This window comes from Vanacampus margaritifer, chromosome 10 (assembly GCF_051991255.1).
Source record: "Vanacampus margaritifer isolate UIUO_Vmar chromosome 10, RoL_Vmar_1.0, whole genome shotgun sequence".
NCBI lineage: Eukaryota > Metazoa > Chordata > Actinopteri > Syngnathiformes > Syngnathidae > Vanacampus > Vanacampus margaritifer.
The window spans coordinates 21,884,010-21,911,355 of NC_135441.1; the positions used below are offsets into that span (position 1 = coordinate 21,884,010).

The 27,346-nt window shown below is 38.6% G+C and overlaps 1 protein-coding gene across 4 annotated transcripts in view; it reads left to right on the forward strand.

The window, feature by feature from the left end:
* Nucleotides 1-27,346, forward strand: part of nlgn3a (neuroligin 3a) — a 276,135-nt gene that overhangs the window by 66,940 nt on the left and 181,849 nt on the right. For 3 of the 4 annotated variants that reach the window (XM_077577383.1, XM_077577385.1, XM_077577386.1), the window contains exon 1: nucleotides 16,621-16,898. The exons of the other annotated variant lie outside the window; for it this stretch is intronic. The gene's annotated coding sequence lies outside the window, so the exon portion shown is untranslated. Of the gene's footprint in view, nucleotides 1-16,620; nucleotides 16,899-27,346 lie in introns of those variants that run through there. 4 annotated transcript variants of the gene reach the window in all.

Consider the following 27,346-nt stretch of genomic DNA (forward strand, 5'->3'; position numbering starts at 1 on the left):
AGCGCTGGCGGTAGGATTATTTCAAAATGGGCGTGACTATTGATGATTAATTCAATTTGTTAGTTTGGGAACACAGGATTTGTTTACTGTAAACACTCGGTATACTGATTGCACAGCAACTCTGGCCAACTCCGTGGCTCCCACCATGAATCTATATGACTGGCAATAATCTTAATATTCAAAACAAAACGTATGTGTTTACAAGCTGAGCAGAGGACTGATAGAGAGTACAGTTGCTCTTCTAGTGCTTTCCAGCTCAATGGCTAATGTCTTGGCTTGGTCTCTTTTTCTCTCCTTTTGCACTCTCATTCCTTTTTCCCGATGCTTTCTGGTGCATTTGCGCTACTCTCCTCTAGCCCCGAAAAAAATCACTTTGTCACATAGGGATGCATCATTTCACACGCTAAATTTTTAAAAACTGGAACTGGAAATCCTTTCTCAGCATGCAATATCCATTAGGGGGAAAATTATTCATATGATTCCCCCTGCATTATTGATCTATTAATGAAGAGAAATATGTGCAATCTAGCACCGCCCGCATTGTTACCCGCCAATACTGTATCTCTCAGGAGTCCAGGTTCCCCTTTTATAAGGCACAACTGTAGCCTCACTGCATAATGTGAAGAGAGGAATGACTTTTGATCACATAGTAATGGGATTTAAAGTGCCCTCATCCCTCCATCACCTCTGCAAGAGTCACTTCCTGGAGGTCCCATATATCTTCTTTCTAGAGGTTGTTGGGGTCCAGCTGCTGCTTTTTACTCCACATTTGTTTTATTGTGGGATTGTCGGCTAGCTGCTTTGGTCTGGAGGGCACACACACACACACACACACACACACACACACACACACACACACACACACACACACACACACACACACACACATTCGCATGAATAACGAGTAGTGTACAAAAGCCTTCGCCGGTCCTCCTTTGCAATGTCGCACCACCTGAATGCATCACAGACCATGACCTTGAAAGGTTGCGATACAAAGCAGTCAGTGTAATTTGGAAAGAATAATCCCGCATTTAGGGGACAGTCTCAGCCAATTGAAAGGTTTTTAATATTGAGTGTGTTTGGCTGTGGAGCTTTGTGGAGCTCTGCTGGGTGGGGTGAGCAGATGGAGACCTTGCAGGTGGCGGAACGTGTTGCCGGCACAAGCAGGGAGTGGAGGAGTTTTTGTATGTCAGCTTGCTTGTATGCAAACCTCCGCAGGGTTTCGCATAGAAACGTATTGAGGCTTAGAAACACACCTGCAAAGACAACACCAGACAAGTTGATGGTTCAGTGAGTCCCTCACTCATTTTCCCACATCCGTGCAACAGATGAACACTCAGTTGGATCATATGGATGTGCAGTGAACAAAACATGACAGCCTGCACAGGACAGTGGAGACGCTTAAGTTGAATGCTGCAGATGGTACAAAATGTTCAACCAATATGTTTAGATGTTCTTTTCCATTTCGTTTCATCAGCTTGAAGCTCTTAAACCACCGGAAGTCAAACTTAACTCTTTGACTGCCATGGACGTTAAAAGACGTCAAGTAAAAACCTACGGAGGGCCGCCAATGACGTTAAAAGACGTCATCCAATTTTTTTTTAATATATTTTTTTGAAACGGGTGGAGGAAAGCCTTGGCCAGCTGTGGTGAAAGTTTCAAGCAGATCTAGTTAGCCTAATGACTATTTTTGGCCCCTAGATGGCAGCAATGACTCTCTTTTGACAAGATTGGGTAGGCGTCAGTACAAGACGTGAGGCGGAGCTAGAGGGGACAATGGCTGGGGAAAGGAAGAGAACATGGCGACCGGTTGCAAGCAGCTCACGCTCGAGCAGTTTTTTTCAAAGACAAAAAGCATCGACCAACGCTAAAGAGCACATTGATGACGACAATGATCATCATCGATGATGATGATGGCGACTCCGAGGTTGGAAGCGTTGACGCGGCAGTAGAAGACGTGAGGCGGAGCTAGATGGCTGAAGAAGCGAACAATGGCGACCGGTCGCAAGCAGCTCACACTTGGGAATTTTTTTCAAAGACGAAAGGCATCGACCAACGCTAAAGAGCACATTGATGACGACGATGATCATCATCGATGATGATGATGGTGGCTCCGAGGTTGACGCCGAAGTTGGAAGCGCTGACGCGGCGGCTATGACGACGTCATAAAGGTTCACGGGCTAGCGACGCTAACACCGGAAAACGCGGAGCATAACCGAGCACGCTCAGGCGGACGTTCAATCGGACGACGAAGAGTGCCCCGAGTCCTATGCATATTCATCGGAGTAGTGGGTACAGTCTGCTACTTGCTATTCCCCGGAAAAAAAGGCCGTCAAGAAAGTGTAACGCAACCATTTTCTATTGTTGATTACTGAAGAACGGAATAAGGTAGAAACAAACTTATTTTTTTCTGATGAAAGATGAGAGTCCAATCTTTCATTTGGTAGTATGTGTGTTTTCATAGTCCAAACACAACATTTTCTGTGGACCTTGAAAGATCAGTCAAAATGCTTAAATCGGCTGGCACTGGCGACATCCCGTTTCTGAAAACGTCTGGCAGTCAAAGAGTTAAATTTTTTAGTTAACCTTAATCCGTCTTGAAGGATCCGTTGACTCAAGCTTTTGCGGATGCTGCTGCGTGGTTTGTCCAGAACAGATCCTGTTTTGAGAAATCTGCCACATAATTTGCTAGAAAATGGTAAAAAAAAAAAAACCCTGGCAAAGCCAAAGTGATTTGTGTTTGAAAATGATTAATTCAGTTAAGATTCTTTCCGTAGGGCAAATGTGCTTATATTTAGAGCAGGGAAAAAAGTCATTTCTGGAGAATTTACGTCCGAATACCGGAAGGCTGAATAAAAGAAATCTGAGATTGATGTGGAATGATTATGGGATGATGTTGAATGAAATTGAACCAGGTGGAATGTTATAGAATGATATTGAAATTTACGAATGATGTGGAATAATATTGTTAAAAATAAGTAAGATTCACATGAAAGTAATGACGTCAATGATATGGAATGATATTAAAAGATGTGGAATGATATAGAACAGGGGTGCTCAAGTTTGGTCCTGGAGAGACCTTATCCAACCTGTTTTACATGTTTCTCTCCACTAACACACCTGATTCATGATCAGGATCGTTATCAGGCTTCTGCAAAGCTTGCTGATTAGCTGATCATTAGATTCAGCTGTGCTGCAGGAGGGAAACTTGGAAAACAGGCTGGATAGGGGCTCGCGAGGACCGAACTTGGGCACCCCTGATATAGAATGATGTGGAATTGTACAGGTAAATAAATGGATAAAAAAGGGTGCAAAATGTTGGTGAAAATTTTTGGTACTCAGCAAATGTGACAATGTCGAAAATTGTACCCAAGATGAATTGAATGAAGATTTTGTCTTTAGAATAGTAACGATTTGAATTCTCGTGGAATTGCAGGAAAGCTGTGACTGTTGGGATGGAAAAAAATAATAGACCGTATGGTGTGAATTTCTAGAATATACTGAAGTTGTAATGGTGAGAGAAGTGGAAGGAGGAGCACGTCAAAAAAAGTGCCGGGAAAAAAAAAAAAACGTAAAATGTTGTGGACTAGCTTGTATGAATGCTTCCAGCAATCAATGACATAGAACAAATTCATATATTCATCTTTGCAACTTCTACTGTACAACAATGCATATTAGTTTGCATACATTTCTAATACTGTACATTAATGCGGATGCAATCACATTTGACAGCGAGTGCCCAGATGCTTTCATGTTTGCAAATTGAGTTAAATCCCGGAGACATTGCAGAAGCTGACCTTTCACCACAAATAAACAATTGCACCGATGCTGCTGGTTCTCTGCAGCCCCGCAGCTTTTACAGGTCAGAGAGAGTAATCTGACTTAAATCTGGATACATATGCGGAAACACTAATGCGTTTGGCAGTACAGTGTTGTTAAACAAACACAAGTAAAACACAACAACAATGAATTATGACCTGACATTTGATTTTGTTTTATCAAATTATTGCGGTTTTTGTTTGATTTTTTTTTTCTTCTGCCTTCCTGTCTTTCTTTGTAATAGCATCAAGATGACCCTTACCTTTTTTCCTCACTTGATAAATAATTAAAATGCACTTCTCCTTTTGATATGGACTTTAATGCTTTCCCCCCCAAAACCTTGGAAGGCTGCATCCATAAGTGCTCTTTAGAAAGTTTAGAGTGCACCAGGTCAGAGTAGACATTCATTTCATTGTGACCCTTTTGTTCAAATTGAAATTATTTTTAATGCATACACATTTTCAGTTAAAAACATGCATGAGGACCTCACTGAGTCAAATAGTGTTGATTTGAATTCCTATTCACAAATTTCAAAATTTTGAATGCCGTTATTGAAAATGTTCTTTTGGAACAATAATATTGTCAATTCTAAACTTCCAAGGACTGCGAGCTGTGCCCAATAAGAGTTACTTATTCTTCTAGAATGACCTTCAGAATGGACTCAAACTGGCCTCATTGGTCTCTGCATGGTTTTAAACAAAAAAAAAAATGGAGCCTTGGTCCTGATGGCTGTTCCACTCCAATGATCGTCTTCCTTGCCAGTAATAATCTCAAAGGCTGTAATGTACAGAATGGGAAAATGGAGGTTCCCACGGCAAATACCTATTTTTGAGCATGCTGTAAATTCATGATGCTCTGCAAAGTACTTGGCTAAACAGGTCTTTGATGTTGTCTGGGGGTGTAGAAGACCTCCAAGGTCAAAGTAAATGAGCTAGTGAATTGAAGGATACCTATTCAGTGTCAAGGTCAAGCCAGACAGCATAAAGGTCACGCTCTCTCTTTGACTTCTCTATCTTTTCTCATACTATGGCTGACACATCCTTCTGAAAGTTGGTGGTGCCATAAAGCCATTGCTTCTGATTTTGCTGGTCATCCTCTTGGTCCTGATGGAGAAAATGTTTTTCACATTGGCTTCTGATAACACAATCAACTGGCCAATGGTTCTAGAGTTGTTCTGCTTTGGGATGAAGACTGTTACAGCTCTTTACCACTATGACGATTTCTATGTTCTTGCTCCAGGAGGGTCTCGGGTGCTTCTGCAGGACTATCATGGCTCCATGACAAGTCTTGTACGTGGCGCCATTTTGACGTGGAATTGAGGATGCTCTTGCCATCTCGACAACACTGGTGTCCAAATGCAGTCATTTAAAAAAATATATATATATTTAAGATGGTATATACTGTACAGTCGTGTGAAGCTCATTCATCGCATGCTAAATGCTATAGTTTGTCAGTAGAGGAAAAAAAGACAGCTTACTGTCCTATCCAATTGCAATCATCACTCAGTTGTGTGTAATTCCGCCCCACCCCCACTCCTACTGCCTAGTAATTACACTGAAACATGGCATACACGCAAACAAGTTAAAAAAAAAAAAAATGCCAAAGGACTTAAACCGCCTGCTGTGTGGTCATTCCAATAACACATTTTGCATGACAACGCCCACATACGTCAGTCAAGCTGAAAGCAGACTTACACCGGCAGAGGTTTTTTTGTAGTGTTACAGACCAATAAAAAAAAAAAGACTCTACAAAGATCTTACTCATCTGATAGCAATGAAGACAAGAATAAATCTGCACGTTAGTACCGGTACTCATCGTAAAGCGGCTGCGCAGCAGGAATCTCAAGCGATCGTTGCTCTCAATAATGAAAATGGTTAGCGATGAGGAGGCTAAAGATACATTCAAAGAATACATTCGCATTGATTCATTTAATCTCTATGAAACATTTGATTGAAATGCATAGTCATACCTTGTATCAATCACTCTGTGAAAGCTGGATTGAAGAGTTATTACCCTCCGTTCATCTCTTGTGCCTGGCGTGAGCCAAACATCCATTAAGATATGAAGAAAATCCCAAAAGAACGAGTCCCTGCTAACATTTTGGAGGTACGATATGTAAACAAAACAAAAACAAAGAGTCCTCCACCGGCGTCGCTGTGCTTATTACAACTCATTGAAGACAATTTGACACCAAAGCGATTATGCATCCAGGCAAGAAAATGTGAAATAGGAGCAGCGACGGGACACAAACTCCTAAACTGACAGTAAAAAGTGATATTGTGTTGAAATGCTAATTATTTGGGAGGTTTTGTTCCAGAGGCATGCAGGGTGAAATTGGCCTATAAACACTTTGGCATACTAATGTCTTGAGGTGCCTCCACCTTCTGCCTGCTCCGGAATAACCACAGCATTGTAATTGACTCGTAGTTCACAATGGCAACGCATACATTTGCATCAAATAAAATTCACAATTTCTATGACTACTGACTGAGTCGGAGTGTGTGTATGTGTGTGTGTGTGTGTGTGTGTACGCATGGCTGCAGGTGTAGAGACAAAAGAGATTTGTTGCATCGCTAATGCAGACTTGAGTGGTGAAATGAATTTGCTTTGAGGATGTGTTGCTGCTAACCTTGACAAGGTTCGGCAAATTGGTTCGGTTGCTTTGTCCTGCAGCTATTTTTCTTCCTCACTGTAAACATGGAAGCGTGAGTTCAAAAGCTACAAATATTGTATGAGAGCTCGGAATGGAAAAGTAATGTTTAAAGCTACTATATAAAGCAAATCTCATTCTGTTATTATTTCTAAATGAACCGCCATTTTAAATGCATTCAAAGAGCTATGAGGGAGTACGTTAAGAGAAATTAGATGTCTATATAACTCTTTGACTGCCAGACGTTTTCAGAAAAGGGATGCCGTGGGTGCCAGCCGATTTAAGCATTTTTGACTGATCTTTCAAGGTCCACAGAAAATTATGTGTTTGGACTATGGAAACACACATACTACCAAATGAAAGATTGGACTCTCATCTTTCATCAGAAAAAAGTTTGTTTCTACCTTATTCCGTTTTTCAGTAATCAACAATAGAAAATGGTTAGTTTCACCTCGGTTTTGGAAAAAAACGTCTTTTAACGTCTTTGGCACTCCTCCATAGGATTTTATTAAACGTTATTTAACGTTTTTGGCAGTCAAAGAGTTAAAATGGAGATTGAGGAAATGGTTCAAACTTTTTTTTTGGGGGGGGGGGGACCAAAGAGGAAAGTCAAAAGTTTTTTCTTGATCTACCCGTTAAGTATCTATTCCTTAGTATACCGTATCAGTACTTTCTTTTTTTCTTTAAGAAATTCCAAAAGGATATGAGTTACTCAACCCACTCTCTTCTTTAGTAGGTAAAATACATGCCCTATAGGGTTTAAGTATGGAGATTGATTTGGCCAGTCAAAAACCTTTCACTTCTCGCCCTTGATGGACTCTTGTTTTGGGTCATTATCTTTTCTGCATGATGAAGGATCTCTCAAACCATTTGGATGCCTATTTGTCTAAATTAGCAAACGAAATGTTACGGTTGACATCTGAATTCATTTTACTGCCGCAATCATGTGTTGGCATCGCATCAATGAAGAGTAATGAGCCCGCCCCAGAACAAGCCATGCAAGACCAAGCCATGACATTACCTTTACTGAGTTTCAGAGATGAGCTTTGTGTGTTTAGGATCATTAACATGTCCTTTCTTTTTTCCGATGTTTTAGCATTCCCATCACTTTGGTAAACGTTCATCTTTGTCCCATCAGTCCATAAAACTTTCTCACAGAATTGTTGAAGATCTTCTTTTCACTTCTTGATCAGTTCTGACCTCCCTATTCTTCTTGCTCATGACTATTTTGTATTTTCTGATGTTTCTAATCTAAAACAAAATACAATGATTTGCAAATCCTTTTCAACCTATATTCAATTGAATACAATATAAAGACAATATATTAAAAATTGTAGTTTTGTAGTGTCTGGTCGGTGATGGATTTCACTTTCCTTTCTTTTCTTTGGTCCTTCCTCGGGTCTCCTGACGGCCTCACGACTGGCTGAAAGTGTTCGGTTTAGGTGAATGGTATGGGATTTTTTTAATAGGTTTTAGGTGAACTAATGAATACACACTCACACGCACGCACATGCACATACTCACCCACATACAATTTTTTTATTATTTTTTTAATTACAAAAAAAAAGAGAGCAATGATGATGACATGTCAAATCGGTAAAATTACCGAATGAACAATACTGAGCTCTCCAGAAAAAAAAAAAAAAGTTTTTGTTTGCTTTTTGCCACTATTCTCTCCTACCTGTAACACATTCTAAAAAGCTGGTACAGGGGCAATAAAAGACTGGGAAAGTTGATAAATACTCAAAATACACCCGTTTGATACATGCCACAGGTTAACAGCTTGATTGGAAACAGGTGAGTGTCATGATTGGGTATTGGTGGAGCCAATTTACAGGAGAGGGCGCAGTCACGTGAGAATTGCCGCACATTTCATCAATCTGCTATAATGCGTCGTCATCTAGCTGCGACCATTACGTCATCACTGGAGGAGTATCCTGCATAAGGTGTCCAGACGGAAGCGTACGGCGTGTGTATTGAAATCTTTCCACTCTGGAGCCCGGTTTCAAAAGTGATCGGTTTCAAGCTCCAAAATCGCCCCGTCACGGCTTTAACGGTAAGAAACTTGTGAGGATACATTGAAACTGGCTTTCGTGTGGACGGGGGGGCCATAGAAGGAGCTTCTTCAAAAGGCACAGGAGTGGGTGAGGTTCACCACTTTCATAAGCAAATAGTCCAAGAGTTTAAGAACAGCACTTCTTCAACGTACAAAGTGCAAGAGTTCATCATCTCCAGTCAATGATGTCATCAAAAGATTCACAGACTCTTGCGGAATCTTTGCACATTAAGCGTCAAGGCAGAAAACCCACACTGAATGCCCGTGACCTGTTCAAATTCTACCAGGCAAAGCAAAAGACGAATATCATCACTCAGAAACGCCAACGCTTATCTGAAATGGACGGACACAAAGTGGAAAAGTGTGCCGTGGTCTGACGAGTTCACAGTGCAAATTGGGTTTTGGGGGCTAAGAGGAAAATGACTTGAGGATCACTGGCAGCGTGAAGTTCAAAAGTGTTTGTTGATCTAATTTCTATAGTTTACTGTATGAGTAGTTTTATTTTCTTGAAGACAAAATGGCTGTATTGATTATAAGCAATGTTTATGCAATGGATGAATGTGTGGGTTCAAACAAATGGTGCTATTATATAAGTTTGGTATCTGATCCAGATTGAAATACATGGGGAATAAAAGCTGAAAGATTCACTCAAATGTTTTCAGTCTCACTGTTTAGTAGAGCTTCATTGCTCCTCATTCCTTGGACTTGTCTAAGACGATTGAGATCCTTGACAATATGGTTGTTTGAGATCAACCTCTCGGTCTCAGAAGAAGTTTTGAGGACCTCAGACTGAGGGGAGTTGCATAAAAGAGCGAAAAACACTCAGAATTCTCTTTTAAATGGTCTTGGTAAAATGTGAAATTCCGATTTTATGGGAAACAGGGATGTGATTTTTTTCCGCTAATTCGCGGAATTCCGCTTTTTTTATCCCCCCCCCCCCAAAAAAAAAAATCCGATTTTTTTTTTTTTTTTTATTAGTTCATTGTGTATGCACATGACTCCGACAGATAACATCTTCTGCTATAACAAAGACATTTGTGGTATGCTCTAATATGAGTTACTTTTCATTTGGTCATGATACAATTATTTGTTCGTGAAATTTGAACTCTTCAACATTATTTATGTGTTAACTTAGTAATCACATTAGTTAGATATGATGATATTCTCAGTGATAGTTTTTAAAAGCAAAGGCAGTCCAATGTTTTTGAATGTGACTGATTTTGAGTTGACTAAAACTGCCATTTTATATGGGATAGTTCAATATACATTGAAAATTTATGCTGTTGTTTTGTCTATTTCTTTGTCATGTGAGTGCATTGAAAGTACTTAAAAACACGGAAAACCCATGAGCTCCGGGGGACCTAGCTGGGTGCCAGCGGCCCCCAGACCCCCGGCTAAATTTTCAGATAATTTCACTTTGGTCAAATCCCATCCCTGGGGAAATAAGGGAGTGCGTAACTAATTTTGTTTACATAAACACAAAACTCAACAACAGTGACAATATAGTGTATAGTTGCGAGGAACTGAGTAAAAGTTCAACTCATCCTGCTTTTGCTCCTGTCTGTCAAGCCAATTTCTTTGAGCTTGTAGTTGCCACAGTGGCTTAAAAGTCAAAACGTACTTCACAACTCCGGGGGGTATCTTGAGACTTTACAGCCTGTCAGAGCGGTCTTTATCTTGACCACAAACAGCAGTTGTGTGCATCACAATTGTAACATAAAAAAAAAATGTGTGATGGAATCAATCAAGGGTTGTTAAATGACAGGCTCTTTGATGCCGGAGCAGGGGCCGCACACGCATATGTGTCGAAGTGAGTCAGCGCCACGATTGGCATTCAGTTGAACTCCCAGAAGGATTTTAAGCAATAAATATGGAAATCTGCGCATGAGAGCCACTTACACATAAACAGACAGCAAGCTGTATGGCATTAGCACTTTCTCAACTGGTGACTTTTAACTTTAGAATTTTACACTTCAAATTTAAATTTCTGATTTGTGGTATCCTACCTACCTCTGCAACTTTAAGCAATAATACTTCAAAATAAGCTGATGTGATAATGGGTAGAGGCGTGAGTGAATCATCTGGGCACAGTATAGTTTGCATGTTAGATTTAGCATTTTTAAAACACTTGTGTTCGGAAAAGACCAGCCGAGCCCTCGGCACTTGGCACAAAAATATCCCTAAATCCCCACTCCCACCCTGGGCAGTGACACGTGCTGTGACTAACCCTGTTTCATGATTATGACGTTCAGATTATTGTACAGAAAAGCGTGTCTAAATATGCACACTGTGGTGCTAAACATTCATTATTAGTATTATGAGCAGACATCAACAGCTTGAATCCACCTTGTTGTTAGCAGCTTGGATTTAGCACGCACCTGAAAATGAGCCTGACGTGGGGTACAATAATCAACCTCATCCTGAGAGCCATCCTAGATAAAAATAAATGTTTATGATAAGGAAGGATTAAAAAAAAAAAAAGTATGTAAGTTTGAATTGGTGCTTAATGTGACATAAACTAAAGATAAATCCCTGAAAGTACGCTTAAGACTCAACAGTAACATTAAAAGCAGAGCTTGTAGTGTAAAAACGGCTAGCAAGAATTGAATTAAAAGTCACAGCTTTAACAAAATAGAAGTGCTAGCATTACTAAGCTAGCATTAGCACAGTAGACAAGCTAATATTAGCTACGTGGTAGCATGACTTATTCGTAATGGAGTGTTACTATAAGATGAAATGGTAGTGGTTTGATGTTAAATTTTTAGCTACATGTTTTATTATCAACTAAAAATCAAAAAGAGGTGATCAACTTGTCGAGGAGAAATGTTGCTAATTCCGCATCACTTCTGAATCCTCTCAGTTGCCTGAGGTCCCTTCACTCTTATTCTATTTGTTAGTTTAATGCCTATTTGATTTCAAATGAGAGACGGGCATTGTGTTTATATTTTCACGAGGTAAATATTCTGCCATAGTTTTAGCAAGGCTCCTGAAGCCCAAAGTAACGGGTCATAATTCTGTGTTCATTCGCTGTTGCTCTCCAGTCAATTGAATCAAGCCACTCCTGATTATCAATCATTTAATGATTATCGTGTATACACTTTATTTATCTGTAATTAAATAGGCGTGTCTCGACACTCGGGCAGTCATGCAGATAAGTGTGAAGTAACTCAAAAATATTCTGCGGTCAGATCTGTGTCTGTTTCTCTGAATGCGCTTAAACTTGGATTTGGAATCTAAAGGTTGAAGGGCATGAAAAGTACTGAGTATGATAATCACGGTCTGGTCGAGATTACTTTTTACTGCAGTCTCCGTTAATACCAAAATAAATAAACAAATCAAGCCTTAGCATGGTCAACTGAAAACAAACATTCCTGACTTGTAAAATATATTTAGATGGTTGAATGAGACCAAAGCTTGATTCTGAAACTTAATATTTATGTTTTTGTCTATAATAAACAAGGTTGCGAGTGTTGTTATAGCAGACGCATCTGGCATGTGACTTTGCGCACGTACAATTCATAAAAACACATCAGTAGAGCTAACCTATTTAGATGAGACAATTGGATGAGATGCACAAATAAAGAACACTTTTTGGAGCTACTTTCTACATTTATAGCCACCGTTATATGATAAATCAATGGAATGGAGAATTTGTTTGCTCAATGCATCATACTACGTATTAGCAAAACCACCACATAGCTGAAAACAACAGCCTATCTTTTAAACAGCATTTTTTTAACTTGGTGAGAATTTGACAGCTTTATGAATAAAATGCACTTTTATAGTAAATGTGTTCCAGCCAATCACCGATTCTATCACATAAAGAAGGAAATAACAAGATGCAATGCAGCAAAAAAAGTAAAAATAAAAAAAGGAACCTCTTCATCATTGTTGTGCCTATGTGAGCTCTCTGCAAGGAGTGTATATATATATATATTAGTATATATATATACATTAGTGTATATATATATATATATATATATATATATATATATATATATATATATATATATATATATTTTAGTATGTATATATATATATATTTTAGTATATATATATATATATATTAGTGTATATATATATATATATATATATATATATATTAGTATATATATATATATATATATATATATATATATATATATATATATATATATATATATATATTAGTGTATATATATATTAGTATATATATATATATATGAAAATATCATTTTCAGACAGTAAAGGTTTTGGCATTGTGACGTTCATCCTGAGTCCTGAGGCGTTGATGTTACTCTCCAGAAATCATCTAATCGCCACAGGCACCTCATTCATCTGCCTCGTGCCTTAAAGCTGACACTCGCCTTGAGAGCAAAATTGGGACTTATCTGTGCATACCTGTGAAATCTAGGCCTCCTCACCGCCTCGACATGTGACGATGAAGCTTGAAGATTGCACATTCACGCCTTTTTAATACTTTTATTTGACATTTTTTTTCCAGTAAGTCTATTCTAGATGCGTATTTGAACTTGTTATGAAATGAGATCGTATTTTGATATTGTTTATTATTGTGCTTGTAGTTTCAATAGTCATAATAGTAGAGAATAATTCAATAATTGCAAAATAAAACAAATCTGAACTGTGATGATCACTCATTAAAAATGGGCCGCATTAATAAATTACATGACCATGTTAATCCTTATCGGATTTTACAATTGTCAGCAATGTCTTGTTTAAACAGGAAAACAATCAGCATTTCATTAGTCATAAAAAAAAAAAACAACGTTGAAAATCTCTTCATTATTACATCTTCTCATCATGCAAATAAGCCGTTTTCATTCTTACGCAACCCCTCAAAGAAGGGGGAAGAAAAAAAAAAGAGTTCCTTAGTGTTTATTGCATGTCTGTCCATTCTGGCAAAGGATTCCCATCAGTTTTTAATGAGTGCCTTGGGACGGTGCATGCTGGCTCTTCTACTGATTACAACGGCCTCCGAAGCAAAGTCAAGGACTTGATTGAGAAGGTGTTGCTGACCCAGTTCCAAGACACAAGGTTCTTATTTTCACACACTGTCACTGGTCAAAATCAAATAAAGGCTCTCCAGCTGTTTTTCATGCCACTCATTTTTTAATACACGGGGAATAATCACGGTTCCGCTGCTGGTATGCCTCCGTATAATTTGCAATTTGCAAATCCCTTTGTGTTCACTTTTCCATCAATGTATATTGTGCGGTTGATATGGACTCATGCCTTTTCAGCAGTCTTTAGGACACTCATTGAAATACTTTGTAATATACCCTGGGCAATTATAGAGTATTGTACATAAAAATATAAATATATATTTTTTAACTTGGTTTAATATATATATATATATATATATATATATAATCATTTTGAGTCACACTGCAGTCATTATTCCATCCATTTTGAACATCTGCATGGGCAAAATATCAAACATAAAATATTTTTAAATATAATGATTTCCCTTAAGTTCCATTACATTATTGCTTTCCATTCTATGAAATACTCTGTGCAGACATAGGTAAAGTAGGTAGCTGTGTTTTTATTGCTTTGTAATACAGATTAATTCTAGTTACTGCCACAGTAAATGTACACGATGCAGGAGAAGTGCTTTTAAGTGCGTCGACTTAAGTGGCAGACGCAACAATAGCCTTGAGTTCCGCTATTGGTGTTATGAATGTCATCTATTTGCATATGTAATGCAGATGAGCATTTTCATTAACTGGAAATAATATGATCGCTTAAACATTTCCTCATTGAGATCATTTTAGCGTCTCCAAATTTGCAATAGCTTTATAATTGAATGAGTGAGAAGTGTAAACAGACACCAAGAAGCTAAGTTTTATTACAAATTACAACATAAATGTTTGTGGGCACAAAATAATAATCATAATAACTGCCTACATCAATTCAACTATGTTAATGATCTGCATGCGGCTCATTAGTGGACAGCTTTTGAGAATGTATTCGAAGGCTGATGGCAAACTGTGGCGTGGATGGTGTGTTGACACTTAATAATAATAATAATAATAATATCATCAATTAGACTACCTTGGCTTTACTATCATCACCTATAGTGTCAATGTTGATTCAGGAAGAGGGGGAGCAAAACAAAGTTCAAACTTGCCAACAAGTTATAAAGAAACTTAAGCAGGATTATCCCACTAGAGCCACGAAGACGTGAGGACGAAAATGTTTTTTTAATCAAAACTGCCAAAGTTTCCAACCTTTTTTTTCTCCACAATGACATCGCATATATGAAATCGACAACGGCAAGAGCCAGACGCTCTTGTCACTTGCAGTGGGGCTGCTGGCAGTGTCAGGATGACACTGGAGGAGGATGTTGTGTGGGGAATGGCACGAGTGGTGCTTTTCATCATGAAGATGCGAGTATTAAAGCAGTTGAAATGGTCAACTATATTAAATGTTGATTAATGTTCTTATCAAATTACACCAAAAGTCATCATAAGCTTCAAGAAGGATGTTAGGGGCTTAATCTATAACTGAGGGAGATGGTAGCATTTTCCCAAATTCACAATTTTTCGTTGATGATTAACATTAATATGACTGGGTGCACCTGGCGGCCAGTCCAGGGTGAAGCTTGCCAACCACCTTAATGAAGGGAAATGCTATAGAAAATTGATGGATGATTCCAGGCACAATGATCAATCATTGATTCCACAATGCCTACCACATCAATATTCCATCCATCAATCCATCCATCATTTTGCCCCTTACTAATTAATAGCAAAATTATTATTTACAATAACTAGACAATGCAAATCCGAAGAAATTGTATGTGAATGCTGAAAGTGGGGAAAAAAAAAAAGTGGAATGATGTGGACTGATAATGAATAATAGTGAATCATATAGAAGCATGTGGAATGGTATTGGTGAAAAAAATTGCAATAAGTTGGTGAAAAAATGTGACATGGAATGATAGTAAACGATGAAACTATATGTAATACTATTGAAAGATAATATAATGATTTTATGATACAGTGATGTGGAATGATATCGTTGAAAATGTGCAACATGTTCGTGAAAAATATTATTTACAATACCTAGACAATTCAATTTGGAAGAAATTGTATATGATTAATGAAAGTGGGAAAAAAAAGAATGATAGTAAATGATGTGGAGTGATAATGAATGTAATAATGAGTGATAAGGAATGATATGGAATGCTATTGGTGAAAAATTTGCAATAAGCGAGTGGAAAAATGTGAAATAACATGGAATGATATGCAATGCTATTGAAAGAGAATATAATGATTTTATGATACAGTAATTTGGAATGATAATGAATGTAATAATGAATGTAATAATGAGTGATAAGGAATGATATGGAATGCTATTGGTGAAAAATGTGAAATAACATGGAATGATATGCAATGCTATTGAAAGAGAATATAATGATTTTATGATACAGTAATTTGGAATGATAATGAATGTAATAATGAGTGATAAGGAATGATATAGAATGCTATTGGTGACAATGTGCAACATGTTAGTGAAAATGTGAAATGCTATGCAATGATATCGAAACATGGAATGATGTAGAAATTATTGAAAGAAATGGAATGGTTTAAAATGAGAATGATATAGACTTATGTTTAAAAAAATAGGCAACATGGTGAAAAAAAATTATTGGTATATGGGAAGTTCTGCAATGTGGAAAATCAATCTCAAGATGAAATGAACCATGTGAATCTGTTGAATGGGCTGTTGTGAATGAATGGCATTGGGTAAAAAAATATGAAATTGTGGGGGAACAAAATTTTGATTAAAAAAAAAATACCTTGCATGGTGTGAATTTTTTGAAATTATCTCAATCGGAGGAGTTATGCAGAAGGAGATAAACGTCAAAAATATGGGCGGAATAACAAAGAACAGGAGTAATATGTGCAGTATGCACAATAACAAATATTTGGAACGAAAAAGTCAGCGCACATAGTTGTAAAGCATCGAACTGCTGCGCTCTTCCCCGCGCATGATGCGTGTGCCCTTGGTTACCTAGTAACTCTCCTCTCCGGCTCCAATTGGCGGCTCGGGAGGGAGAAGGCAGCGGGGTCGCGCCGCGCGTTCTCGCCAGCCTCGAGTTGAGGCGAAAGAGCATCCACTCAGAGGCAGGCGGACTGAGAAGGGGGGAGCTTTTTTTCCCGCTGGAAACAACTCGCGCGCGCTCTATAGACAGACACCTTTTTGGAAATGACAGCGGGGAGAACGGATTGAGACTTGCTGCACTGGAGGCTTCTTTTTCAAATACCATTTTGGGGATTTGGAGTATACCCACGTAATTTGTTTTCCATTTCTTTATTGCAAAGACAGACGCACGGTTATGGGGGGATTTACATCCGGATTGTGCAGGTGAGACATTGCATGACACTCATTGATGAGCAGGGTGTGCACTGTGTGTCTTTTTTATTTGTGGGAGGGGGGGGGGGGGGAGTGATGTTTTTGCAACGCTCGGTGCATTCTACTTTCCACAGCCATTCTTGGGTTGGAACGCGCTGCCCCAACGTAGGATGCATGCAGTCCTCATTCTCTCTCTTTTTTTTTTTTTTTTACCCCATGCACGGACGCGCGGCGTCTGACAAATAACGCTGCGTGTCGGGATTTATGCATGCTTTGCGCTAATTGTTCCCATTGCGAACACTTGTTACTTTGAAAAAGACACAATGCGTGTGCGTGATGGCGATGTGACGCACGAGCTCCCACACTATTGGAAAAAAAAAAAGAAAAAAAAAGACTGCAGCCACATGAAAGAAGCACAGAAGTTCAAATAGGCGGTTAAAATCACGCCGTTAAATTCTGAGTCGTGTCAATTTCCATACAGCATTTGTTTTGTACACTAAACATTTTAATCAGCTTTAATATGTCACGTTCTGTCTGTTGCTACATAAATAGCCTGCTCGATTCAAATGCATGTGGGATCTGTTATTTAGGGATAATCTGCCCCTGTGAGCTAGGATTAATATATTTATTTTATCAATGTGGGAGAATCAATGTATTATTTCCATGCTCATCACTTGAATCATCTGATAGATGGGATGCCCAGTCTGTGGCTGGCCTTAAATTAGTCACTTTTTTTTTGCAATTTTTAAGTTACCGGGGGGTGCATGTTGCTGAGAATAGACTGCAGAAGAAGCTGATGCAAGTTTAAAGGCAGTGTGATGCTGCAGGCTGCATATGTCTGTCTACTTTCCTACTCCCGGAGAAGCCTGGACACAACAAGCTCAGAATGCAGAAGCTATGGCACACACTCAAATAATGTAGCTGTGAGTAATGGGTTCCAAACCGGAAACGAGACCGTGAAAATGTCAAATGCTCTTTGTCATTGTGATTTAGTTAGAATGAGCAAAACAAGGAGAGGCCTTACTCGATATGTTCATTGCTGTGGATTGGCATTTGACCATTTTATTTGTCAGCTATTAATGTTCAAGTAGTTGATTGGTAGTTCTATTAAAATACTGAGCAAAAAAAAATGTTTTAACAACATAAAACATTATTATTATTATTATTTTTTAAAGCATCCGCCTAAACCTGTGGACATACATGACACAAAACTTTTGCTAACTCCTGCTTGGGAGAATATCTTTTTCCTTTGTCACACTAAATCTTCCATCATCACAGTTCTATTGCTCTTTCTTCTTAGTTTTGAGTTTGGAGGTGCCATGATGGTGTGTTCATATAGGGATGGGTGACTACCGATACTAGGTATCGGGTACTCTTGGAGGCTGCAGATAGCAGTCCCCCGATACTTTAGACAAACCAACTCTGACATTGAGTAAGACCTCCTTGGCGGTTGTTGGCGCTATACAGCGGCAGTTTGACTAATTGGTGAATCAATTGCCGTCATTTATTATGTATATATTTATATTAGAGCTGTCAAACTATATAAAAAAAAATCAGATAAATCACATTTTAGAATTTGGATTAATCCCGATTAATCGCTTAATTAAAAAGGATTTTCATCAACTTTTTTGCCTGCCATTTAAAGAGCACCTGTTATGTTTCTAATCTTTCGACATTTATTGTTATGAGGACGTTTTCAACATTTTTTTGATCCACTGAACACGCTCATCCTCCTCTTTTTCCTAATCAGTTAATTACTTGCATGATTTCAAATGGAAAAAAAAAATAGTTTGACATTTATTCTGAATGTCATGTTTAATGTAGTTATGCTTATTGCTCAGACACAACCTGTGCTTCCTTTAACGTAACCATCCGCCGTCAGCTAAAGGATCATCTGCGATAACACATGATTAAGGCGATTAATTTTATTAATAAACATCACAAATTTATGTGTGTGTGTGTGCTTTCAAACAATTAAAAAATTTAAACTAACTAATCACACACATTTTCGGCAATTAATCGCATTTAGTCACATTTTTCTGCTACTTTTTTCTTCAACGCTTGTCACAGATATTTACTTGAATAAAGTCTTGAAATCAAAAGTAAAGTCTTCAAATCTAACTATTATAAAAAAATGATCCTAAAAAACATACAATTCTCAGAACTAGTGTTTGAGTCTCTTTTTCGTATTCCCCGTTTTCCACCACTTCTACATCCTTTGACTTTGCGATTGTCAAAAATCACATAAGCTTCATTTAACCGCAAACAAGGCGATCTCTGTTGAATCCGTCGTCGAATAAATGGCAGGAACAGAGGCCGCCGATTGTGTTCATTTTCCAGACAGATTGTCTGTCCTCCAGTGGACTGGAAGGGCCGGGCTATCAAGAAGTAGCCGACGTGTGATCCCCGACAGGCGCGCGCGCGCTCTCCCGCTCCTGAACCCTCCAATGACGTTTCAGTGCAGTTCAAAGTGCGCCACTTGTTGACATGAGTCTCCGCAAGGGAAAACCCCAATGAGCCTCAAAGGTCATCCGGGCCTCATTCTTACCTGAGCAGTTTGTCTGGGCCTGATGTGACAACGGCTGAGCCGCTATCGCTCTCCGGACTGCCGCACTTGCGTTTCACTTTCATCGTATTATTGCTCCCCAATCTGCTTGTGTGGGGAGGGCGATTGTGTGTGTGCACGTTGTGTGTATGCTGTCGTGCAGATCTGCAAGGGAGACAGCGGGGGGGGGGGGGGGTGCAAGGTTATTTTTGTTCTGCAATATTCTTCATTTCTGTTTGACATGTTGTCTTGAAGATGCTGGAGAGGAAATGAATAATTTCCCAAATGCATACTTCTGACCGGAAATATGTGCGACTGATGTTTGTCCTACACCTTTGCAGAAGTCATTCTTTTGCCACTGCTTGCTTCCATGACATAAAATATAACACAATGTAATGGAAGTAAAATGAAAAAAAATACACTCCTCTCCAAAAGTATTGGAACAGTAAGGCCTCTTTTAATTTTGCTTTTGTCTAAAAGTAGGGATGTTCAACACCACTTTATTTTTCGGTCTCAACACTGTCTTGACTACAACACTACTAACTAATTTTCTCCCAAAAATGTATAAATATTTTAAATATCACCATGGTCCCAAAACGTATATATATACTTTTTTTTTTTTTAATGCTAGAGCATACAGACGGCTTTGATGCAGCCTCTGAAATGAAAAGAAAGCTTAAAGCAAAGGTAGTTATTGCAAAAACGGCCAGCAGGTGGCAGCAGAGTATAAGAGATCAACCAGGGCCATATTGCAACAAGCTCTTTTTCCCAGTGTTTTCAAAAGTTCTGTGAATAATGAGGAAACTTAGCTATATTCTAATGCTAATTTCTGCAAAACTGAAAACTTTTTTTCCTGATAAAAGAAGAGACTCTAATCTTTATTTTGGTAGCTTCCATGTTTTTATAGCAATAGAACACAATATTCTGTGGGCCTTGCAAAATCAGTCAGAATCCAAGAAAACAGCCGGGAGCGAAGGGGGTTGCTTCAGTGAAAAAGGCTGGGAGTGAATGAGCTAAGCATCGATATTACCTTTTCAACGTACATAAACTTATCAAAATTGCATCTTCATGGGCAGATGAGAGGATGGACATGTATACAGTTCACTTTGACACGTTTTTATCGGCCACCTTTGTGAGTACTGATATCTTAAAGCCCATATCTCACTAAGCGGCGAAGGTTTGCACCTGTTCGCGAAAGTAGCGATTTTATTTTTTTGTGGTCGCAAACAGTTTTTCTTGTCGCCAAGAAATGTTGAACATGTCCAAAATATATAATATTTGTCAGGTAATTTGTGTGCTCAATGGTTTTAGGTCTGGGGATTGACTTGATTTAGGATATACCTTTATTGTTGCCATCATGTTTTAAATGGTCAATGAATATTAATGAGTCAGATTTAGAAGTACAAGCCAGGCCAACTGGATTTTTTGGGGGGGATCATGAGCAGTCTGTTCTTTTTGGAAAATCTCAGCCTTGCTTCTGAGTGATTCACAACTTCAGGTGTTGTTTCTGTATTTGTGTCCACAAAGTCTTCTGCCAACAGTTGATTATAACATCTTCACTCCTGGATTCTGGAGATGGTTGCTGACGTCACCGACAATTGTTTTGGGTCTTCTTTACAGCTCTCGCAATGTTTCTCTAATCAACTGCTGTTGTTTCTGTTATCTACCTTGACAACATTTCTCACTACAAGTGTTTTTTTCCCCTCTCTCTCTCTTCAGCAAATTTCAAATGCTTATATTGGCTCTGACCAGTGTTTGGAAAATGGCTATGATTGATTTCCCATCTCTTAGCCTCACATTTGCTTGTTTCTCCCGCAAAGTGGTTTCCATGTGAGTGTCACCTCTATTTAGCATAAACGCAAATGCAAAACCTAAATCTGTAAACTCAGCAGAGACATTCGGCCTAATTTGACGTCACCGATGTATGATGCAGTTAGTTACCTTCGAGCCACAGACGACTTGAGATAAATATATTTTTTTAGTTTAGCTGGTTTGCATTTTATTATGTAATAATTGATTATTGAAATCTATTAATTTCCATAAGAAGAGTTTACATCTGCATTGTGATTGCTTTAACTGACTGTTTCAGCCTAAATAGATTTTGCTGCTGTACTTAAAGGTAATTGTGTGTCAGTTGTTAATGAAATGGGAAGTAGCAAGCAAAAGACACTTTGTTGTATTACCAAAATGGTCTTGGAACGAAAATAGGCATCAAATCTGCTCCACATGACATTTAACAGATATTTTTACATTGTTCATGGCCCAAAAACATCTCCCCTGACTAACAGGTTTTCTCTGCCAACGACCAGTGTCTGCTTAATAAATATTATTTTGGACTTCGCCTGCTCTACATCTAACTACAAAACAGATGTCACGCAGTATGCCAACACTTGCTTTTGGCCAGAATTTCTCATATATTTATTTATAAAATCAGATAATTTACACACACACAAAAAAAAAAAAAAAAAACGGTCTGCCCTGCTGAGTTAAGATTAGGAATTAATAAAATATGCACCGGCACTGAGGAGCTATTTTTGATTGTTTTTCCTTTTTGAGATTTAAAAAATGCATCACATACTCTTTCTGTGATGCAGTGCTGAAAGACAAACATGACAGCAGCAGAAGGAAAGCCTTTACACAATCCTAAACTGGCACGCTGCGGAGTTTTTATTCATAAGTCAGCCCTTTCTTATATGTATAATGACATACAGGAAAAAATCTGAAAAGTCTTGTAACTCCCCGCTTGACCAATTAATTAATCATGCGGTAGAGGATTCCATGAGTTGAATATAAATATTAGTAAAGGAGTTTCAGTCCAATGACTTACTGACCAACAGGATTGGGGTTTTACCCAGACTTGAAACACTGACTATGACTAAGGCACCTTAGGATCACTTGTTCTAAGGATTCTTCTAACTGGACATGCCACCAATGGCCACATGACTAATCGGGGCTGTAGTCAAGTCCACCTTTATCGAGTCAAGTCAATTGTGAGTCCGCAGGGTCCAGACAGAAAAAAATACGGTTTCATGACCACAAAATAAGAGAAATTTGCTCTTAATCCGTGGGCAGTATTTTATTTTTGTAATGGCTTGGTCAGAACCAACAAAAAGCCAAAAACAGGTCACAATAACGCCAAGGGGTTAAAGTAGCACAAAGGAACTTTTCAACCTTTATAAAATATTTTCGTAACTCTTCTGATGAAACATCGACTTAAAACGAGTTGAATGGTATTTTTACCATTGCCTAAGGGGGTCTGTATCATTTTTACTGCCACTAAACAACTTTGAGGAGGATGTTAGGAACACTGTCATACAAAAAAACTCCAAATGTGCTGACTGCTTTATGGCATACGTCACTTCCCCCTTTACAAATTCGTTGCAGAAGTCAATTTGAATGTCGTGAGCTCAAAAATGACGCAATGCGCTTGTCCTCATGAGAAACGTGGTCTTCCTTCAGGCATAGCATTACCAACTTTGTCCATATGGCGGCGCCATCTTCAACGTAAACCTTAGTGTTGCATTAAAGAAATATCAGCGGGCGGTGGCTCACCTCTTTTTGTGGTGCCTCTGCAATGTCGAACGAAGTTTGACGTGATGCTGTATGTATCCGAAAATGTCGTCTTACAGAATCCGGAGGTTGCTTCATGTTTGTTTTTTTTAAGACGTTGTGGCTAACACTAATTCTTGATGATTGGTATAACCAAATCTCATAACCCCACTGTTGTCTGAGAGGTTTGATCGCCGTCAGGTTAACCAATCAGATGGCTTGCTGCCAAGTAGCCATGGTTACCAAGTGGCCAACGTCAATGCTGGTCTATTTTGATCATCTGAAAAACTTTATTTCAAGTTTTTTTTAAAGGAACATAGTTGGGCTCGGTCAAGTTGAAAAATATATGTTGCCAAAGGCCGAGGCCCAGACAAGTCCGGGTCAAATCTGAGACAAGAAGAAAAAACGTGCCGAATCCGGACTCGTACCACAGCCACTGTGACTAATCATTCCACTTCTGAAATTATTTGTCAATGGATGTCTGAGGAGTTAGTGCCCGCTACAAATCAAGGTATGTTGAGTTGAAAAACTGTACCGGTACAGTGTTGGGCAAAAACTCTCTCAAACACCATTCATTTAGAATAACAGAGGTGGACTTCCCGTCTTTCATCCGTCAGTATAATCATCACTAACCGGATCAAGAACCTCGCAGGCCCAACAAAATTTTGTAAAATGCCGACCTCTGCTAAATAGCCTCCTTCTGTTCTGTAATACTTTGTTTTGTGTCACTGAAATAAAGACCTTGTATTTGGTAGCGGTGACACCCTGTCCGTTTGTTTTGAACACCCTCTTCTTAATCTCCGTGATTCCAATTCTGATTTGTTCCAACTAAATCCAGCCTGAAAATGCCTACACGTGACCGCAAAATCCACCATTAAAATGAAGCGCATGGACACAACCGTGGAGGTCAAAGTTAATGTGACGGTGCGATCCTATCCTCCGTCAATTCACCAACTACTTATCCTACCAAGTGATCGTTAAGCCCCCCTTTTTCGATCTCATTCATTTTCTTAACACGGTGCGAGTATTGTGTGGATCTGGCAGGACACAGAGGCCGGAGCCCGTCTAATTCATGGGATAAATTGCTGGAGATAAGGCCTGAGTCAGTACCTCCATCCTTCCATAGATCCCCTGGGGCTCGCTCTTAAGAAGCTTAGTAAAAGCCTGTCCTATGAAGACATGACATGGAGCTGGCTAAATGGACCATGTTGGAGTGTCTTCCATCAACCTAATATTCGTATATGGGTCACCATTGCGCAGTGTTATCCCCTTTCAATGTATTTATTCCTTGCTGTGATTTCGGAGTTTTTCCAGAAGTCTTGGACATCAAGGATAGCGGGTATATTAGCGAGGCTTTAATACAGCGTCACTAAGCTGACAAAACAACCACGCTGTGTAAAAACGATGAGTCTGTGCTACCGAAATCAATAATGAATGCTGGTTTACTCGTAGTAAGCGAACAAGGAAAAGGCTCCCCTAGAGTCACTGGGTCACACACACTTGGGAAACAATTAGCAGCTTTCTCTCTCGCCGCATTGCCGCAGTTCTTTTCTTCCTTTTTCTTTCCAGTTGCACGCAACCCCCCCCCCCCCTTCCCTAATTTTTCTCTGGGGTCCAAGCAGCATGTCGGCGCTGCTGTTGAGAAATGACAGAAACTAGCAGGAGTGTCGTATCCAGCCACAGCTACAAAAGGCGACGTCAGGTCCCGGTGATGCATGTGTGGCCGTGTGAAGTGGTGAAGCGTGGTGACAGATAGGACACGGGTCGCGCGGGTGTGTGTTAACCTCGTAATGATGACAGATTACAGATTTAAATATTTTAAATCTCATAGAGCACATGGTGCTGCTGATGAGGAGCGGGGAAATGGCTACAGTAATGCCGGAGATTAATAGCGATCTTTCCACATTCCTGCTTCATCACCAATGGTGGACTCGCATTAAAAAAAAAAAAAAAAAAACATTCTTGTACACTCTTTTTCGTGAATGACATGCACTTTCTTGTATTTAGCATTTAGGGTCTACTTTTTGGGTGGAGTCATTTTGTGGTAGCCCTGCTCGAACCGGAACTGGCCCTGTACGATCAATTTCAATGATTATTTCATGTATTTAAGCCCTTAAGAAAATATAACTTCTCAGTTACTTTGTTTGCATGTTATGGAGTTTTTTTTTTTGCAGTATAAAATCGAACTGAATATTCCAACTATTGGATATAATAAGGGGGGTGCGTGACGATCAGGTTCCCTTGGCTGTTATCTGTAATTTTGTAAACAAATTTGCAGCAGTAAACATGAATTTTCTTTACCAACTCCTCCGTTTGAGTTCATTTGTGTTCATTTCATGTACAAAGTTCAACATAGAACTCTAAAACTCAAATTCTTACTGTCCACCACTCTTATCAAACACTAAAGACGATGACGTATAATTTTAGGACAGCATTTCAGAATATGTGTGAGATAAATTGCTTTTTCAAACAACACCTAAAAATTCAAAGCCTATTTTGCTTTTTATATGGAATAATAGAAAATAAAATATTAGTGTTGTCCAAAGAAATGCATCGAAAACAAGAATGTGTTGCTCTGTTTTTCAGTGTTTACCTTTTTGTCAATATGCAATCACTCCATATTATTAGTGAAAGTAAACTCTCCATATCAGTATTTTACTTGCAAATACGTCTTGACAAAAATGTGGACTTGTTGTTACTTTAGGACTTTTGTTGTTGATGTTATTTTTTTTATTCTTCGGCCACTGGGGGAACCTGTCGAACAAATAAAAATATATGTGTGCTATAAAAGCACGCGAGTGTGACAGCTCAATCAATGTTGCCTCGCATAAAAGGACCTTCAGTTTACACAGCACCGAGTCATTCACAGGTTTGTTTAACCTCAAATGTTCTCTGCTTTCCGTCAGACCCATCTCGATCAATCAAGTAGAATGTCAACGTGGAGTCATGTATAAATTTTACAGGCCATATTCCTTCATGTAATACTGAGGACCGGTCCGAGGGGTTTAACGTCTCTTCGCTCCAGCTCACATTCGCTCACCAATGCAACACATATACTGGCACCGTTCAGAGATTAAAAAATATATATATATTTTTTGTGTTTGTGTGAATGGTGGCACTTGACGCCGCACACCTGGATTATTACGGAGTTCAAATTTATATGTGCCTCAGTCCCTGACAGTCAGCACAAAATAAAAAATGTGGTTATATATCGTGCCCGTACACAAATTTAATGACACGGGAATATATTAAAATAGTCAAATACACTGGGAATAAAAAAAAAAAAAAAAAAAAAAGCAACCCAAGTTTCTCCGGCTGTAATGGCACTTACCTCCCCCATGGACAGCAACAGAAGTGGAAGAATTAAAGGCGTCGACCCAATTTAACAAGGACAGAATAAATAAATTACTCGAGAAGGGGAACACACAACAAACAAAATTAATGTTTCACCTTTTGATATTGGAGGCTACATTAAAATAACATGATGCCAGGTAATTATCATTTCACAGCTTTTGCCTACTGGTAATTATGATACAAAAAATAATGAATGCAAAAAATATTTACCAGTGCTTAACTGACCCTAAGATGTTTTTTTTTTCTTCAACAAATAGAAATTATCCTTAAAAAGCTGCTGATTGTTGTTTATTTTGTATTGTTTAGTGATTTAAAAAAAAAAAAAAGGGAGATTGCTGTTGTACTCTCCAACCTTGTTGACACTGATTCAATTACCAGTTGGGTCATTGTTTTCCAAAGTAAAAACAGATGATTGCAAATGTTTTATTTTGATTAAACACAAAAGACAACTGGTCTACTTTGATGAAGGACAACAGAAATCAGTGATTCATTACTGTTGAGAGGCTGAAATCAGAGCATGTGGACCATTTTAAGTTCATTTTTCATTTCAACCGTTTATTTCATTCATTTGTAAAAGAAAAAAAAAGAAAGAAAAAAGACAATATAAAACAATATTCTTCATCGTTTAATGAAAAGGAGCAGAAAGAAGACATGTCTTATTGTATCTGCCCCGTTTCTCTCAACAACTGCAAAAACTAATAATAATTCATAAAATAAGTCTCAGAGTCACATCTGTACTTGATTATGCTTTCTGACATTCGTAACAAAAATGACATCGGCATAATGTTCAAACATAATCGTGTTCATATTTCTTTAAAAAGATTGATTTATTCATTCTTTGAAATGTAATTTTTGGATTGGGATTCTTTGATTTCTTTATTAAGATTGTTTCAATCTCTTTTGAATATTCAATGGCAACGTTTTGTTATGCGCCTTTTAACATCATTTGCAAAATGGCGTCATCTACCATTATTATGAAAATGTATTAAATTATTGAAATTTGATGACTTGT